Source organism: Colossoma macropomum, unplaced genomic scaffold (assembly GCF_904425465.1).
Source record: "Colossoma macropomum unplaced genomic scaffold, Colossoma_macropomum, whole genome shotgun sequence".
In the NCBI taxonomy this organism is placed as follows: domain Eukaryota; kingdom Metazoa; phylum Chordata; class Actinopteri; order Characiformes; family Serrasalmidae; genus Colossoma; species Colossoma macropomum.
In genome coordinates, this window is record NW_023494785.1 from 38,257,573 (window position 1) to 38,272,322 (window position 14,750).

Genomic DNA, 14,750 nt, shown 5'->3' on the forward strand with positions numbered 1-14,750 from the left:
CAGATATTACCACATAAATAGCCACCCAGAGAGAGTAACCATCTAACCCAGGGCCTTCAATGAGGGTCTAGATTTACTCATTAAACTCAGCAAATAAATAGAAAACATCGCAATAAAATGCGCAGAAAACAGATAGTTCTGGTCCTAAAATCTGATTGGCTGAGCGGCGATTGAAACCGTTGTAAAACGCACAGTACATGCACACCTATGACCGCCTCACAACAGCTGACTTGTATCACTGCGCCACGGCACGGAAAAAACCTTGTGCTGTTAATGTAATAACTTGGACTCTCTTGCTGCTCAAATGGACCGCCGAGTGTACTGGTGAAGTAAGAGCCCGTTTTTTGTTTAAACTGCAGGGCTGAAAACTTATTCCCAAGGTAGCCAACAGCCTAAACAACTCCATAATTAATATCACAGGCTGGAATTAAAGGACTTACAATATAAATACCTGTAAAACGGCAGTATAATAGTGTAAAAACATGTCACTCTTTAAATGTCCGCATTTCAGACAAAAGTAGCGTTAAAAACCCAGGCTGACTCCCAAACGACTCCATATTCCCTACATAGTGTGCTTGCTATGAAAGGTTACAAACTGTAGCCACTACAAATCGTGCATCATTTATCGAGTGTGGATGTGTCTGAGTACCAAATGACTATTTCTTTGCTATATTTCGCACCGTTGGGGTCCAAGATCCAGTATTTCAGCGCACTATGTAGGGAGCAGGGAGCCATTTGAGATTCAGCCCCAGCACGACAGTGTAGTTTTCAGGGTGAAGCTTTGACTTTTATTGAACGGGGGGGATTTAAAAATCGTGCACTGCTTTAAATGATTTGCCGTCTGTGTACATATATATATATATATATATATATATATATATACACACACCAGTCGTGGGCAGTAATGAAGTAAATGTGATTCGTTACTGTACTCTTAAGTAGTTTTTTCGTGTATCTGTACTTTAATGATGTTTTTTCCATTTTGGGCGACTTTTTACTTTCACTCCACTACATTTCAAAGTCAAATATCTTACTTTTTACTCCACTACATTATGAGAAATCTGTCGTTCCTTTTAGCTTATATGTGTATAAAAACGTAACGTGAAAACGAAAGAAGCGTGAAGCAAGAGCACCAATCAGGGCACAGCGCGCACCTTGTTTTGAGCTTGTTTTGACCTGTTGGTCATACCGACCCAGTGCAGCACACTGTTCAACATCAGTGCAGCAGCGTAAAATGTTGGGAGTCTATTCAACATAAATGATGAACTGACCTAACTTTGTGTAAATAGACCACAATATAGAAATATGTACACATATGCAGTTGTGACTGACGTGTCTTTTTTCTGAATTTATACGAACACTTTCATTTTATAGTAAATTTGTTTTGGCTAGTTTATGTTTATGAACAGAGACCTACAGATGCAGTTTAGTAAAGGAAAACTCATTTTTGAATCTGAGTTTAAAGCAAGTTTTTATTAAACTTAAACTTGTAACTAAGTTGCAAATAAATCTTAAACTGAAACTTTGCTTGTTCGCAAAAGGTTATTTCAGAGCCACTCAGTTCTACCTAATGGAAACTGTTTGCCTTCAGTGTTTCGTGCTTATGGTAACTTTAATAGACATCAGTGACTAATTAATGACATTCTGTTAAAAGACTGGTTTACCAAGAGTGACACTGGAGTATTTTCACCTAAAATGAGTTGATAAAGCAAGAGTCCTGTTACAAAAACAGTAATAGGACATCAGAGCCATAATTAATCTTTTAGTACTTTTACTTTTGATACTTAAGTACATTTGAAGGCAAATACTTTTGTACTTTTACTCAAGTGGAGATCTAAAGGGAGGAACTTCTACTTTTACTGGAGTAATATTTTACCTTGGGTATCTCTACTTTAACTCAAGTACATGATTTGTGTACTTCGTCCACCACTGACACCGATCAGGCATAACATTATGACCACCTCCTTGTTTCTACGCTCATTATCCATTTTATCCGCTCCACTTACTATATAGGTGCACTTTGTAGTTCTACAATTACAGACTGTAGTCCATCTGTTTCTCTGCATACTTTGTTAGCCCCCTTTTACCCTGTTCTTCAATGGTCAGGACCCCCATGGACCCTCACAGAGCAGGTACTATTTGGGTGGTGGATCATTCTCAGCACTGCAGTAACACTCATGTGGTGGTGGTGTGTTAATGTGTGCTGTGCTGGTCTGAGTGGATCAGACACAGCAGTGCTGCTGGAGTTTTTAGACACCTCAGTGTCACTGCTGGACTGAGAATAGTGCACCAACCAAAACTATCCAGCCAACAGCGTCCTGTGGGCAGCGTCCTGTGACCACTGATGAAGGACTAGAGGATGACCAACACAAACTGTGCAGCAGAAGATGAGCTATCGTCTCTGACTTTACATCTACAAGGTGGACTGACAAGGTAGGAGTGTCTAATAGAGTGGACAGTGAGTGGACGCAGTGTTTAAAAACTCCAGCAGCACTGCTGTGTCTGATCCACTCGTACCAGCACAACACACACTAACACACCTCCACCACGTCATTGTTACTGTAGTGCTGAGAATGATCCCCCACCCAGATAGTACCTGCTCTGTGAGGGTCCATGGGGTCCTGACCACTGAAGAACAAGGTAAAAGGGGGCTAACAAAGTATGCAGAGAAACAGATGGACTACAGTCTGTAATTGTAGAACTACAAAGTGCACCTATATAGTAAGTGGAGCTGATAAAATGGACAATGGGCATAGAAACAAGGTGTGTGTGTGTGTGTGTGTCCAGTCAATATCACTGGTATTAATGCTTCTTTAATGTCAATACACACCTGGAGCTGCTGTAGAATATCCTCCTATGACATCACTATAGCTGGTGACGTCATAATGATGGTCAGTTTGAATTATAATCAGAAAAGGCAGATCGTGTTCAGTGTTCAGAACGACTACTTGTGAAAATGGACTGTTTCTGTTGGTGTAAGAAGGTATTTCTATTGTTCTTATTTGAAAATTATACATTTTAATGTTTTGGGTGAGGTGATGGTCTCATTTGAATGGAAACACAAAATAAACACAAAATCTACAAACTATAGCAGCATAAGTAGACAGTTTGTTGAGTCTGCCAGTTGCTCTTTTTCTCTTATTCAGGGAACATTGTAGAAAGAGAGCTTAATATAATGAACTTAAAAGCCTGTTGAAGTGAAAATGTTGGTACTTCATGAAAGGTGAATTGTGAGGCTCCTGTCGTTAGAAACAAACTTAATTATTATTAAGGAAAATAGTGTGGAGAGAAAAGTAGTGGCATAGCATGCAAGGTTTGGAGGTGCAAAATTAGGGCTGCATGATGAGATCGGACTCATATTAGTGTCAGTAGATGTTTGCTTACAAGAAACGTAGTTGGACAGATGGTTAGATTAGACACTGTATTTATAATTGTACTCTGGAAGGTTTAGGCCACACTGGGCTGCTGTGATAAAATATCTCCACTTTATTCATTTTACTGCTTTTGTAAGTCTACAGAAATAAACGTTACATTTCTATGTAATGCTTATCCAGGTGGATCTAGTTTTATTTTCTACATCTAATAAATGTTCATGTATCAGCAATAACAGATATGTATGTACAAATACTGAATATCAGCACTGACCCACAATTCCCATATCGGTGCATCCCTTGTTAAAATCCTATAATATTGTAATGACGTTTAATCTGTTCTGGATCAGTTTTAAAGCCAAAATGCACTACGACCTTTAATAGACCTTCTCTATGTGTGTTAATCTTTCACTCCAAACATTCTGGGCCTCGACATGAGCTTTTCCAACACTTTCCCACAGAGAAAGACGCACAAAGAAGCTCTGAGGAATGAACTGGATGAGCAGATTTACGAGAAGAAGGAGAAAAAAAAGAAAAGAAGATGGTGGCAGCGCATCCGACTGGCCTTCCGAGCGGCGTATCTGACATTACGTCGCTCCTCCCAGGATGCGTCTTCCTCATCTTCTTCCTCCTCTTCCTCTGCTCCCTCCTGCTCCTCAACTCTCCCCTGCCTCTCTCTGGCTACTGGCAGGTTCGCCCTGCCTCGGAGATGCTTTTCATCCTCCCTGATCACCTCCTCCTTCCCTCCTTCACCACTCCGCTGCTCAAGTGCTCCTCCTATCACCTGTGACCTCTCCTCCACTCCCCATAGCAGCACCTCACCTTCCACCCTCCCTGATTTGAGTGCGTCCTCCTGCTGCTCCTCAGTCTCTGTCTCGGATAACTGCGTAGACCCCGAGCCTGAGAGACCCAGGTAACTTTGGAGGGACTTAAAGTCGTATTAAATGGTTTATCATATGAGATGATGTGATTTGTATTATCACTGTTTGATGCTCAATTTCTTTCATTTATTTATCTATTTATAGTTCTCCTGGACCAAACAGTGATGTGCCACCATCTCAGCTCAAGGCTAGATCAGGGATTGCTCCAGGTCTGAGCTCAGTAATGTTTATTGGTGGTATTGTTGATTCCGTCAGTAGCTGTAAACTCCAAGTTCTTGACACTGTTGTATTCTGCTCTATACAGGATCCGCTGATGATATCTGTGTGTCCTCCAGGCCTCTGGAGAGGTCAGTACAGTCAATTGAGGTTCTTATATTTTCAGAAGAGCACACTTGCTCCATCTAGTGGCTGAGAAAAGTTCAACACAGCCATTGTAGTTTCTGCCTACTGTTCACTAGAGATTTCCTATGGATGCAATAGAACAAAAACAGAGCTACACAAATAGGCTACATTCAAATCATTAACATTACATTTATGATGTAACTTCACTTCAAATATTATCCTGAATGTTTTACATTAAATATTGACTTTCATTGAATTTTGACCGAATTTTCTGCTAATATTCATGATGCTGCTCATGTAGCTAAAACCCGATATGTCGATAGCTAACATTGGTAATCGTTAAATACATGAATTTCTTGGGTATCATTGTGCATTTTAAGTCAGTATAACCATTATTGCTTACTAGTATTTGTAAACCTGTGTAGCATGTCGATCACACTGCTGGTTCAAACTGTGCTGTGTCTCTATAAATAAAACCAGATCTCTTTAAGTCTATGAAGTTTTCCTCAAGCATTTCAAATCAAATATTCTCCATTTAACACCCACATTCATCTCTCTCCTGCTCTCTTAGGCCGGCGGTCGTTCAGGTCCACTCTGACTCTCATGTTCAGAGGCAGGGTGTGTTTGGCCGGCTGCTGCACGTCCTCAGGAGAGAGCAGGGCCTCCAGAGAAGTAGAGGAGAGGGCCGAGGCCACTCTCTCACTAATGTCCGCCAGCTCGGGTAAAGACAGAACCATTTTTACTGTTAAGTCTTCATCTCTCTCTCTCTCTCTCTCTCTCTCTCTGTCACTTGTGAAAGTAAATTAATGGTTATCCTCTATTTTACCGTGAAATAAACTTGGGCTGATGATTAATTTTATCTTTCACAACATTTTTTTTCACTGCTTTGCCTTTATTTAACCCTTTGCTTTGTACAATCATTCTATGGTTACTTTAAAATGTTTACAACAGAAAAGACTGCACTTAATTATATGCCACACAAGCAGAACATTACAAAGAAATGAACTGCACGCGTACATACGTTGAACACCCCTTAGCAAGATTATCATGTGGCTTTTCAGGTCAAGCTGGCAAAAGCTGCCGATATTTTGGTTTCCATCCAAATGAACATGGAAAAGAACTGGATTTTAACAGTGTTTCCTGCTGCAGAATATAGTTATCATTATAAATGATGTAATGTAATATTATATAGTGACCCACTTGGGTTATGTGGTAATCACAGAACGTTACCATCTGGGAAAACGCAAGCTACAGGGTAAGAGCCCGTAAAGCTCCTGTGTGGTCATTCGTAACTGAATTTGGATCACAGTGATATTGATTATCACAATAATTCTGCAGCCGATCCTCTCACGTGAAAGTGTTCAACTTCAGTTGTTGTATGAATGTAATATTGACCTCCTCTGGTGTCCTGCTAGGTTTCCCAACATTGGAAATACCTGTTTCATGAACGCCACCCTGCAGTGCCTGCTGAGTCTCACTTGCTTCTGGACCCCCATCATAGCTCAGCAGGCCAGCTGGATGGACACTGCCAGCTCCCAGATGCTCAGGTACCTGCCAGAGACTCCACATGTGTCTTGATCAATCATGTTCTCGGTGTTGATATTCACAAAAACACCAAAATATGAAATTGACAGTATATAATAGAAGAGCGGGCCCAACGTTTTCATACATGCATCCATAACCTAAGAATAGCTCAACCTGATTGCATTGAAGTCCCTGTAGTTACTGAATACTAAGTCTTAGTATGTAATAAGCCTGGGATTTTAAGGGGTTAATCAGATAAATAAAACACTGATTGGATTTTGTTTATTGAGTGGAGACTAACAGTCCAGTGCTGTCCTGCTCAGAGATCTGATCTACTTCATGTTGCTCTATGTAGATGTTTAGCAGAGCTACAGCAGGCCAGACTCAGCAGCACCAAGAAGCAGAAGAAGCAGCTTCTGAGAGCTCTGAAGAGCTGCCTTTTAGCTCGCTGCCCTGCATTTGATGGCTACGATGAAGAGGTGTGTTGAAAATGGAATGTGCTGATACCAGAAACCAAGAGCTGCAGTTCCCTCCTTCATTCACACTTAGAGAGAGTGGAGGAACTGAAACAGATGCAATGAGCAAAGTCCAGTCTAACACGTCCTTGTGTGCTGTCCTCCACAGGATGCCCATGAGTTTTTAATGCTCTTTTTGCTCCAGCTGAAGGAGGAAGGAGAGGCTCTCAGGACCTCCTGCGTTTCCTCCGTTTGCCCTGTTGAGCATTTTGAGTTTCAGCTCAAATCTGTGCGCACCTGCACCAGGTAACAGTGCTGTCCTCACTATCTGTGCATCATTTCACTTTTCAGACCTGTATTGGTGTAAACATTACTGATGTGGGCTAAACATTGTACGAGTCTCAGCTTCTACTTTCTCCTCCGTTTTCATTACAGGTTTGTTACTCTGGTGTTCCTGAGTTTTCTGTTGTTGTATTTGAGCACATTAGTCAGCATGTTAGTGCATAACAAGACAAGCATGGTGTCTGTGATTCAGCGGGTATTTTTTCTGTGGTAAAGTTGTGACGCTCATATTCTCTGCTTTGTGAAAGCTGTGGACTGCAGGTCTCCAGAGTGGAAGACTTCAACCACCTCTCCATTAACCTGAGGTCTACTCTGACACACAGCCTGCACGCCTACTTCCAGGTCTGTTAGCTAATAAACCCTTAAATAGTATCACTAACTATACGTCCTCACACTGATACATTCTGTTGAAGTCAATATTATTTAAAAAATTAATCGTAGCCTCTAACTTATTTCATCAAAACTGGGAGTGAGAGATAAGCAACAGTCTGGTAATAGCATGATGATAATTTACTTGTGTAATTTTTTCAATTTCAGCCGACAGATATCGAGATCTCCTGCGAGTGTCAGCAAGGCTGTGGGGCATCTGAAGTTCAGGAGTTCTCCACCCTCCCACGGTGAGATTCATCTGTTCCACCCTACCAGAAACAATGAGTTACAAAGCAGTGTTTTAACCAGTGCTCCCTCCAAAACTCTTCCACTCCTAAAATCTCTCTCCATCTCTGAGCAGTGTTCTGATTCTCCATGTGATGAGGTTCGACATGCTGGACTATGGAGAAAAGCTGAAGGACGTGATGGACATCCCTGTCCAGCTGGATCTCTCTGACTTTCCTGGAGTGGCTGCACTTGGAAAGCAGTCTAGGTGAGTTTACACTATCAATCCAAACAGTCCAGCTCTCATCTTAGCTGGGAAATTACAGACTGTAATAAGTCATTGGACATCCCATATTATGCGTAACTTATTCTGTACAATGGAACATAATAATAATAACTCGAAAAATGCATTTCTTAAAGAAAATGCAGAGTGATTGTGCAGCTCAAGCAAATCTCCTGTATTGCTAAATATGTCCTTCCTGTGGTATGTTTATGTGGTTGGTAGGGTGTTCCTAAGCAGCTACTAGAGTTTCTGTGGTATCCTACGTAGTGGCTATGATATCTAGGGTGTTGCTAGTCCGCTTGTATCATGGTGATCTAAAAGGGGTGTATGTACTTTTGCACAATCATTTGCTGAGCATTCCAGTGTTCATAAGAATATAAAATAAAAAAGATTTATAAAAACATACATCTCACTATCAGGTTGCTGACCAAACATTATGAGTGTTGATATCTCAAACACTGCGTGATGAGTTAGAAGATAAAAATTCAACAGAACATTAATACATAATCACTAACTGTTATTATTAGTAGTAGTACTCTGTCATTCTCTTATAATGTATGTGCATTATTTTATTAATTATTTTATATAATTTATTGTTTTTGTTGTACATAATGTTTGTATTGTGTTTTTGTGCTTGTGGTTGAGGCCATAGACAAAAACAATAAAGTTGTATTCAGTTCAGTTTATTATTATTTCTTCTTTAGTGGATCTACAAGCCCCCAGGCCTCACGTCAGTCCAGCTTAAGGCCAGGTAGAATTTTCTAAACTTCTTGTTGTGAGTAATTTTATATTGTAGTCAGATCATGTACAAATCCCTTATAACGACTTACTTCTTCTCTTCTGTTAGCTGCAGATAAGAGGGAAGGCGGACAGGGAGAGAGAGAACAACACATAGGCTCAGTGGTGAGGATAGACACAGACAGAGAGAGAGAGAGAGCATTACAAAGGAAGACAGACAGTCAGGCCTAGAGAGACTGAGAGAGATCAGAAGTACAGAGATGGAGGATGAGTGCTCTGTGGTGCAGTTTCATTTAATCTCAGTAAAAATTCATGTTTGTGTTGTTTGCAGGACTGTCCACCCACAGGCCTCTACAGACTGCATGGTGTTGTGTCTCATTTGGGGAACAGCTTGGACAGCGGTGAGAAAACTGGACTGAGATTTGACAGTCATGCACACACATGCAGTAGAAACTATTAAGTGCCTAACAACACCCTCCTGTCCTGACAGGCCACTACATCAGTGATGTAGCTGAGGGAGAAGGAGACAGCTGGCTGACGTTCAATGACTCTAAAGTGTCCCACACAAATGAGTCAGCTGTACTAAAGCGCAGGGCAAAAACAGCTTACCTGCTTTTCTATGTGCACAGGTAGAACTTTACCTTCCAGCTCTAATACATTTCCTGAAGCTCAGTAGAAACATTGGACTGAATGGATCCCACTTATGTCTTATTTGTTGTTATACACAGTGGTGCTGGAGAGAACAACCTGCCGTTTTGGAAGTGGGACCAGGAGGCAGTAACAGCATGCCCCTAAACTCAAAGACCACCATGCCAGGCCAGAAACTTCACCAAGGAGCCAAAAGAGACGCTATATGCTAAGTGCTCAATATATATTTAAGAACAGGCATATAGAACTCAACCGAACATGAATATATCAGTGAGCTGGATGTACTAATTTTAGTACATTTAAATTCAGTAAGTTCAGAGTTGAGCGCAGGGTAAAAACAGCATCCTGCAAAAGCCTGTTTTTCTATGTGCAGGTAGAACTTTAGCTTCCAGCTCAAATACTGAAGCTCAGTAGAAACACTGGATTACAAGAAGCTGCAGTTAAGGGACCCTTTTCACACCCCGTTGCCGTTAAGAGGAAACAGTGATGAAGCAGGTAAAAACACATTTTGTTAGCAGAGCTGGTTTCAAAACATGGAAGTAAGGCGCCTCCCAAGTTGTCTTGAGGACCTTCCTCATATCTCAGGCAGCGATGAAGACTGAATTATAAAAGAATATAGACACTCCAGAAAGAATAAAGGATATAGGCTGTTTTTCAAAAATTACATTTTACACTTTCAAGGAAAGTTACTTTAACATAGCCAGCTAACTTAGCGAGCTAACTTAGCTAACCTAGCCTGCTAACTTAGCTAACCTGACTGGAAACTGTTGGTCTGTTTTAACATTTATATATGCTTGATATATCAATGTTTCTATATACATGTAGTTTCAAATGTTGTGAATAAGGAGGTAATAGTGAGGGTCAGATTGTCCAGATCAATGAGGAACAAAGACGAACCCCACCAAGTGCAGCTTTGACACAGTTACAGCTAGGAGTGAAGAGAGAGCTGCGGCTGCAGCGCTATTGTACTGAGATGGCTAATCAAAGATGTCAGCTACTGACCACCAAATGGGTTTAAATCTGCCTTTGCAGTGTTTTGTACGGACGTCCAGAAAGACCATGAGGTAGTAATAATTTTCTGGATTGTTATCTTAATGTAACAACTTATTATCATGAAATGATGACTTAATTATCTTGTGATCCCAAAATAACAAAAGTTGTTATCTTGAAATCACAACACAAGTAAGTTAGGATCTCAAGATAACAGGAATCCAGAAAATCACAGCCACAGCTCGTGGCCTCTCCAGACCGACTTCATTCTCCAATTAGATTCTTCATGTAGATCCCATTAGGAAACCATCAAGTGCATTTAGAATCAGCCGTTGGTCACCTCATAAACCATTAGGATCCTTTTTTATTGTGATGTTGTTACATTAAAAAAGCCAAAACACATTACAAAACCATCAGGAACCAACAGAAACACTTAATGGTTTCTCTGGGTTTTTTCAGCAGGGATTCCGAAGGAAACAGCAGGGTACAGCACCACCTCTGAGAATGAATCAACCCAAAGGGGTCTTATAAACACCGCTCTCGGCAAAGTGGCGGCTGCAGACAGGAACGCCAGGATTTACTCAGATTGACTAGATGTGCCGGATGGGAAATGTATGAAATCAGAGGTACGGCTGTTTTGTTTGGAGTTGTGGTGCTGAGGAACACAGCAAAACACCTTAAAGCTGGACTGCACAATTTGTTTTGGTTCGACCAGAATCGAAATTACCTGCTGAAACAAAAACTGACGGAAGTAAGAAAAGTGAAATGCAAAAAGGGTTTATTCTCATTTATTGTTATTCACAGTGGAGCTGGAGAGAATAACCTGGTGTTTTAGAAGGGGGACCAGGAGGCAATAACAGCCTGCCCCTAATCTCAAAGACCACCAGGCCAGACCAAAACTTCATCAAGGAGCCAAAAGAGGTGCTACATGCTAAGAGCTCAATATACATGAAGAACAGTCAAATAGAACTCGGCCATGAATATATCAGTGAGCTGGATGGCCCATGAAAGGAAAGATGTAATGCACTTGTAGTCAAGATGCTGATACTTTCAAGATCAGGGAGCTGTTTTAATGTTGTAAGAAACTGGAAAGCTTTGCTTTTTCTAAACAGGAAGCTGGAAGTTACTTTTGGCTGCCTCACAGTTTTTCCTCTTTACAGCCAACAACAACTAGTGGTTTTCTCAGTAGTGAACTTTTTTCTTTCCTTTTGTTTTCTTCAGGTCATTCACAGCTGGCCAGACAATCAAAGCTGGCCAGACAATCAAAACCAACCGCAGGGCAAAAACAGCTTACCTGCTTTTCTGTGTGCACAGGTAGAACTTTACCTTCCAGCTCTAATACATTTACTGAAGATCACTAGAAACACTGGACTGAATGAATCCCAGTTACTTCTCATTTGCTGTTGTTCACAGTGGAGCTGGAGAGAAGAATAACCTGGCGTTTTGGAAGTGGGACCAGGGAGCAGTAACAGCATGGCCCTAAACTCAAAGACCATCAAACAGACAGCATCTTCACCAAGGAGCCAAGAGACACGATATCTTCAGCTTACATCAAGAACAGTAATATATCTCCTCAACCAACCACAAGGCATTAACGACACAGCGAAGCCCAGGGTCTGAAGAAATAACCAACAGGGAAACTCTAATAGACCATCCAAACTTGAGAACCCTCAAGACCAAGACAAGCCCAAAGGTCCATCAAAAGCTACTGAAGTTGAGTCCAAGTTAAATCATGGTGGATTTGCTAAAACTACACAAATAAAGAGACAATTTGAACAAGATGAGAGGCTTATAGACTAATAATTTGTTTTCCTTCTTCAATAAAAATGAGGTGAAACTAAATAATAAATGATAGTTCTGTTTTAAGGCTCTTTAGTTTACAGCTCGACACCTCACTGAACAGAAATCCATGAAGTCATAGTCAAGTCCAGGTCAACTTATCTTCCATTTTGACCATGAGTGGGTGATGATTTAGGCAGCAGTTTGTAAGATTTTCCATTGATCGGTAGCTACATTAGCCTTGTAGCTTCAGTGCAAAAGCAAATAATTAGTGCTGTGAAAGTTGACTCATCAATAACTTATCAAATGATGAACTGATCAGATTATTTTCATGTTGAGGTTTATGTTAAAACTGCAATCACACGATGAAATGAATGTTGTTGAATTACTGAAAGTGATAAATACATTCTGGTGAAGCTTATTTTGTCCACTCATATAGCTGTAACAACATAAACTGCTTTTTAAATGAAAAAAACTTTTTTAGGATAAAATTTGAGGAAATAAAAGCAGTTAACTTCAGACAAATATTTTGATTAATCACATTTGATTATCATAGAAACAAGCAAACTTTAGACACTGAACCTGTCTTAGCTGATTGACTACATTTGAAGGAAGGGCGCTGCCGGCTCTACCTATTAAGCAATAAAAGTTGCTGCTTAGGACTCTGCAGCCACCAGGGGACCCCTAAACAGCTTCTGGGTTACTACTGTACCATTATGTTATAGGTTTAAGTACCATTATGGTACAGGTTTAAGTTTTCAGGCTGATACCAAGGTTGTGATTAATTCAGGTTTAGAGACTCATTCTATAAGGAATCCAGCTCTAGATACTCCTGCTATGATTAATCCAAATTTAAATGGTCAGGCTCTGATTAATTCAGTTTAAGATACTCAGGCTGTGATTAATCCAGGTTTAGATATTCAGGCTGATAGCCATGTTGTAATTAATACATGTTTAGAGACTCATCCTATAAGGAATCCAGCTTTAGGGCTGTGATTAATCCAGGTTTATATATTCAGACTATAATTAATCCAGGTTTAGATGCACAGACTGTGATTAATTCAGGTTTAGATACTAGGGCTGATACCCAGGTTTTGATTAATCCAGGTTAAGATACTCAGATTGTGATTAATCCAGTTTTAGTTACTCAGGCTGTGCTTAAGCCAGGTTAGATATTCAGGCTATGATTAATCTAGGTTTAGATGCTTGGACTGTGATTAATCCAGGTTTTGATTAATCCAGGTTTAGATGCTCAGACTGTAATTAATCCAGGTTCTGATACTCAGACTGTGATTAATCCTTAATCCTAATTACTTAGCAGGTTCAAGTTTACATCATTTATATGTGCTGTCTATTTTTCAGTGATCCAAAGTTCTTAAACTGACAAACCTAAACAGACCAATCATTTTATATAGTTTACATTGAGCTGATGCTACTCTACGTATTTAAGTTCTGTTTACTCTGAATTTCGTTAGGTAAACTTTAACTAGCCTAGATTAATTAGATTAACCTCTCATTTAATTGCACTTTGCTCCAAGTATTCATCAGTGTGTAATGCATTGGCATGTATTCATACTGGTAAAAAAGCAGTGCTGTCACCTCAGCAACCAGAGTTACATCTAACTAAGCTTAAAGTTAGCTGGCTAAGCAAGAAATACTACATGGAGAGACAGATCTGTGGATCGAGAATGCTGAGAAGGTTATCTGTTATTTAAATGGTTATATACTAGAACCTTAAATGAGCATCTGATCATCAGCGATACACTAAATTAGCCAGTTTATTCTAATAAATTTAAGCATCTTTGGGTAGCCGTTGCTATTAGGCAACTTTTAATTTTACAGTACATCAGCTAGCAAGATGGGGGCTCCCAAAAGGCTATGGTTGGGCCCAGTTAAGGGGGAAAATGAGTTAATTTGACTTAAGTGTCCTTAAGTGTCCTGCAACAACACCACAGAGTTTCCTTTCCAAGCTCAAGTGCAATAGGGACACTTAAATGTAGAGGCTGACTGCAGATTTACAGAAGGGGGATTTTAGATCTAAGCTATAAAGCAGAAAACTACAACTATAGAATGGAATATCTGCCCCATAGTGATCATATCACTTTCTCTTGCTCTGGAAATACTAGCCCTAGCGATACTAGACCCCGTCAAAAGTGGGTCATTCAGGTTTCCAGGGTTAGCCAACCCTGATATTTCATTCTTTTTGTCCAGGAAAAGCCTGTGGACCCCAAGGTGTGAAGCATCTGCAGGACAATAGAGCAGCAGAACACCTTGAAACTTGACCCCAATTTGGAAACTTAAATCTTTCCCTCCCTGAAAAGGAAATCTTGGTTAACATATTTACACTGTTACAAATCGGTTTCGGGGGAGACATTCCAATAAACCTGAGAACCAGAGGCATGTTCACTGTAGGAATGCAGTAAATATGATTAAGGCACAACTTACAACAGAGGTCCTTTTCTTACAGAAGTTGCTCTGATTTATTCCATACTTCAAATACAATGTATGTTTAGACACAAAGTAACATATAACCAAGTAAGTGTGTCTTTAAGTTAATAACTATTTAAATGGATAAATGCATCTCTTGGTTACTTATTATATATTTTTTTATGGATTTTTTATTATATATTTACTGAGATGATTTGAGCTGATTAGACTATTCTTAGCTGAAGAAAGTATATTGCAAGTATAGTGAAAAATCAGAAAGCAAATACAGTGAAACTAAAACTGCACACAAAACATAGGTATAGATAGGGCTGTTGCCTTTTCAGTACATTGAACTAAAAATGTACTCAGAGTTGCC